Below are 5,987 nucleotides of genomic sequence, written 5' to 3'. Positions count from 1 at the left end.
CTGAGGCCGTTATTCGCGCATGGCTCGCAAGGTCGCGCAATGTGCATCATGCATCTGCAACTCTCGCTGGAGAGTAATACGCGTGCAAATACACGCGGCTCGCGTTGCGGGTCTCGCGTTCTTTATTCTTCCTTTCCGCTTTCTCGATCGGCCGCGTCTCGCCGATTCGTCGACGTTTCGTGATACGTCCATCCGCTACTCCGGCAATCCGGATGCAAACTGTGAACGGGAGAGCAGATGACGCAAAGTGACCCTCGATTGTGTCATGTTACGATGCCGCGTATTTATAGTTGGTATACGCAGGCGTCAGAGGAACGAACGTCACCGTCGCGGAACGAAACTCGAGCGTTTCATTGAAACGAAACGGCACGAGAATGGACGTTCCTCCCGATCCTGTGAATCACTGATAGTATACTTGTTCGATCGTGTCGCGAGTCGAGTTGCAAGTATTTCGGGTTCCTTGCCCGGATAACGAACAATCGATGACTCAATACGATCTTTATGCAATTTACATTTCGATGTATTGGTAATTTTTATGAGCGCAAAAATCGTCCGCGATAAATCTTGGCAACCGTACCGTGTATAATAGACAACTGTTTGCTTGGTAGGTCGGGTCGGCGTGTATACTTACCTTCACGTCCAATTATTTAATCCTCCTGTGACGCGAATGGTCGGACGACTCGGCAGCGATTCCATTACTGTTCAGAATTTTGCTGAACAATAGTGGAAAAAATACAAAGGTCGCCGGATAGTCGGGAGCTTATCACAAACGGTAGCCACGAAATTGGATTAACTCGTACGATCGCAAAGATATGAGCGATCAAGCGCGGAAATTGGTGCCGAGTAACTCGAGAGATCATCGACGCAACCGTAAAAAAATACTTTCGTCGCAAACTGATGGTTTTCGTTTCCTCTGACAGCGGAAAAATACAGTGAAGCCCGGATTCACGGACTGGTTTATACGGCAGATGTAGCGGCGCCTGCAATCACAGCTGTTTCTCGATAATACGTAACGAAGCACGAATTACTCGCCCGTAACGATAATGTAACATGTATCGACATAAAAAGTGGATCGTCATGTGGATCGTCGTGTGGATCGTCATGTGGCATAGCCATAGTCATTTCTGTATCGTACGAATATTTGAAATTTTCGAAATTGATTATAGTTACAACAATGATCGAGTCCGGAGAAAATGAGTCGTATAAAACTGACTGATTAAATTCGTATCGACACAGGTCTATCTTAATGGTGGAAGCTGCAGTCGATATATCCTGTCAATAACGTAGACTAATTAATTGTAGCGCTAATAGGCGAAGACCTTTCGCTAGGCAAAGATCAGGATGATAGATACGCGGCTATGTAAAGTCTATTGTTTCGCGAGCCGGCTCATCGCGTGGGCTACAGATCAAAGTGATCGTAACAGAGTCTGCCAGTCGACTGCTGTACGTTTGACGTGGGCAATTCGACGATTCTACCAACAGTCACGCTATATCGTCTTTGAGATTAACATAAAACCGTTTCGTCGTCGAATCTATTGTAGAATCGTCCTAAGGGGATTTCGGTCGAAATCTGACAAGGACTAACGGGTACGGAAGTGCGCAATGCATTACAATTTCGAAAGACGATACCTCGTCCTGAGCCACGATGTCAGTTTGAGCCACGACGTCAGCTTGATGAAGCTCGAGAAAGAGAGAAGGAAACGTGTGCCGAAAGTGAGTCATCGAATTATTGAAAGGTAAGTGCATGGAGGCCATTGGCACGTCGTTAATGACCGTCGATCTGCTCGTCAAGCTCGTTCGCGCGATAAACGCGCTTCCCCTTACTATTTTTCATAGGATTGGAACGTATAAAAATTGATACGCAGATCGTCAAGGCAGGAAGAAACAGATAAACTTTTCGATTGCATTATCGTCACAGACGATAAGATCGTTTTTCCTGGACGTGGACGTCGACACGTTCTAAGAATGAAATTGATGACCAAGAAAATTGAACACGTCGGCGCGTTTTTTGCAGTGAGGAAATATAGTTCTATTTTTAATAGAACCAGAGACGGAGAACGATTTAGCGGATAATATCGCACCGGAATTTAACTTGGATGAATTAATCGACGTGGCAGAACGCGTAGGTGCATTCGTCGACCCACGTCTTGGCCCACGTGCATCTTCCATCGAGCTTTTAATTCAGCCGTCGCTTCCAACGCTAATTACCTGACATGACGAGTGGTCCGTTCGTTCGAACGAAATCACAATCATTCGATGATATCAGAAACGAGATCGTCGGACTATCTATATCTCTACCTTTCGTCGTGTTCGTTCTACATTCTGTAGATGTTCAACCATCGAAGGAAAACGCGGATATAGAATTATTTTTGTCGCAAGGATAATGATGTTTATAGCGATACTTGTACTAATTGAAAGTCACACCAACTGGCAAATGTCTAAACTTGTTCCGAAGATTACGAATCTGCAGACTCAGCGTTTTCCACGAACTCGACTAACAAAATCGCGGTACAATTTTCGTCCTACGATAAGTTCGCGTATGATATTTTTGATCGGTGGAGGAATACGCCAACGAGTGTGATTTCAGGATGAAATCAGCCAATGTAAGAGATCTATCCAACCTTTCTGTAACATTTACTAACGTGGATCTCGAAAGAAGTCGACGTATGCCGCAGATTCTCCGGTTTGACAAAGAATCCTCTTGATCCGTCCGAATCGTATTTCTGTCGCTCGTTCTATTTTTAACCGCAAATATTTATTCAATAAGAAACGTGCGAGCTGTATTAGACTCTATTGCATCACGATGTGCGCCATTCGTTAACGATTCGATATTCCTGTTCGGTGGTAAACATAAAACGTTTCGAGACGCGACACAATTCGCGCTTATCGTCCGACTTTCCCCCTTTTCGCTCTAACAGGTGTCTCTGACACACTTGCAGCACTTTACGACGCTTGTTGCGTCGAACAAATACAAGATGGGCACGAACAAACGCGCGATAACGCGGACCGTTTTAAAGCGTGATGTCGATTTTCACGTGATCAGACCCGGGAAATTTCCTGTCACTCTACGTGATTCCCAACTTTCCGGTCTTGGTTCTTCGTTCACGGCCACAGCCTCGAGGAAAATTCGCCATTTAACCGCTCGCGGTTGTCGAGTATCAAGTCTCATTGTCAACGTTCGTTTTCGTGAAACGAAATATTCCCCCTATTCCGGAATAACGTTCGCTTTCATACGTTATATATGGAGAATTAGATGGAAATAAAAGTACGACAATACGACTGTAGACGACGACGCGGTTTTTCGTAACATTATGCAATTAAGTTTATTATTATCGCCCTAAATTACGAGGGTATTTAACATTTCCATGTAGGAAATCTATTTTGCATCTCCGAATCGATGGGTTACGATAAATCTCTCGGAGCTAGCCGTTGGCCGATGCGATGTCACGATGGTGGACGCTTCGGTCAAGAAACGTCGCGCACGTGTCGCGTGAAATCATGAATGAATGCACCGCAGAAATTGCGCCAGCGCGAGATTCGTCTCGGTACGCGTAATCTGTAGCTATTTTTAAGTAGAACGCAGACGATTATCAGCGATCCTCGGGAGATAACGACGTTCGCTTATCGATATGGTCATGAATGTTTCCCACGAACTGCGTAAGTAATTGTGAAGCAAAACAAAGGCTTCCCAGGAGAAACAGAATTTATCTAACAAAAAGGAGAAAGCAATGAAATTGATCGTTGTGTGACTTATCATCTTTGCATGATCGTCGTTGTTCTAATCACGCGTATATTTTGTTTATCGAACATAGATAACGATCGAACGTGTCGCGTTGAACACGCTGATCAAACCAGAACAATGCTAATCGAAAATCATTCAAATCCAGACACTTTTTAACGTAGTTAAATGTTGCATCGATGACGGAACTTCGAGTTGACGAAAGATGGTGTGGAGTTCGCGACGAAAGCTCAGTCAACTCCATCGCGATGCGGATGGATAAGGAAATTATCCAATCTAACTTGATTCGTTGCTTAATTTGTTGCATAATGATAAGGCGAATGGGCCAAAAAGCCGCGAACAGAAGCCGGTGAAACTTGGTGAAACCGAGTTGGAGGTCTAGCCGACTACTCTCGAGAACGCGAAAATAGTTTCAGCCGAAAGTTCTCGGCCGCGAACGCTGCCGAAAAAATTGACAAAGCGACCGTGGCGAGATACGCACTTTCACTGAATTAAATTTAACCGAACGATCAAATAATCTTTCTGCTTCTTTTCTAGTTCGTAACAAATCGAATAGAAGAACCGCGAGGGTCAAATAACGCCACGCGTGTTTCTTTTTTTTTTTCATATCTTTCCTTCATTCTCGTCCTTTGCATTGTATATACTTCAGCCTTGATTGTTAAAGACATCGATTTTTTGTAATATGAAAATCGCGTACCTGCTAGATGGTTCAAACTCGGAAGATTTCGCCTTTCAGAGGCCGCACTTTCGAACCCGCGTTAGTAGCCAAATATTGCGGCAAGAACGCCGCGTATCGCAGTAACGGCAATTAAAATATCGTTAACGACGATCGAAGTCCATACTTTCTCCTCGCATTCTCACGCTGCAGTTAACTTACAGAGACGTGTTTAACGCTCTTTGTTTCGAAGAATACCTAACACAGACAACGTGTTCCCCGATAAATTCTGTTTATCTCTGCCGTAAAAAATTAAAAGTATTTATTGATTTAAATACTGCGAACAAAACAAATAAAGCAAAAATGAATATTCCGATGGGAATACGCAAGTTTACGTATACCATAAAATATTTTATGCCACATAAAAACAGCGAATTACGAGGCATCGATCTCGCGAAGTATCTCGATGCGATGGTAGCACTACAATAACAAGAAACGAAACTGAAATATTCTTTACTTTGGATAGGCGGCAAAGAGACGGGCGTTGCGGTGCTAAGGTAAAACGGAGCGCATCGACGAAGCCAGGAAAAGTAAGGAGCTCGTGAAGAAGAAGGAGGCACTTCTGCCTCCGCGATTATGTAACCGAGCGATTCTCGGAGCTAGCAGCGTGCGCGCGCGCTACTGAGGTCAATTTATGCGGAGCTCATCGGGCGCTGGTTCTCGGGCGCGTGCGTACACACACGCGCGCGCACACGCACACACACACGTATATAGCTTGAAATGAAAAAAAAGAAGGAAGAAAAAATAAATCGTAATAACAAGTTTCTCTGCAGATATAATTAACTGTAATTATTACTCGTGTTATACTTTCGAATATTAACATGATTACAGAGGTGAACGGAGAAGAAGGACTCGGAATGAATCAAATTTTAGAGCGAAGCGTGAGAATGAAGAGGCTAGAGAAAGTCATTACCGTGAGAAGCACGGTTATTGATAGCTATATGCAATACGCGCGCAAGATATTACGCGTTAGTGCACGGACCGCGTGAGCACGGTCACGTGGAGTCGAAGGTAATGTCGGTCGCTGTATTCAGAAGAAAGGACCCGTCTTTGAAACGAGCGAAAGTAAACATCCTGGGAGAGTGTTCGATTTACCATTTAACGAACTATGAATAACATTTACACACTCGAGCAAAATATGCCATACTCCGCATGGAGTGGAATACGAAATGAATCAACGGTCGAACGATTTATAAAATCGCCATCGATTACCGATTTTAAGCGCTTCTTATACTAAAGGAAAAAGTATAACCTTCGACCATCCTTAACGATAGATCTCCCCCTGTGAAACATTTCGATATATGGTAAAAAGCTCGCTACTCGGTCGACCGAGAAGCTTTAGAAGCGCGCTGCTAATCAGACGGAACAGAGAAAAGAAGCCAGGGAAAGGAAGGGAAAGAGAAGGAAAGAAAGGATAGAGCGAGCTGGCGAGCGGCGCGGAGGTGAATCGTTGTCGGTGTGTGGATCGGCCGAGCGCGGAACCGTGTACGGAGTGGAGTCGGGTGAAGTGGAGTGGAGTGGTGAGCAGAGTCG

The sequence above is a fragment of the Bombus impatiens genome, unplaced genomic scaffold (genome assembly GCF_000188095.3).
Source record: "Bombus impatiens unplaced genomic scaffold, BIMP_2.2 scf_0248, whole genome shotgun sequence".
In the NCBI taxonomy this organism is placed as follows: domain Eukaryota; kingdom Metazoa; phylum Arthropoda; class Insecta; order Hymenoptera; family Apidae; genus Bombus; species Bombus impatiens.
The sequence above is the reverse complement of the archived record's forward strand: the minus strand, read 5'-3'. Positions refer to the sequence as shown.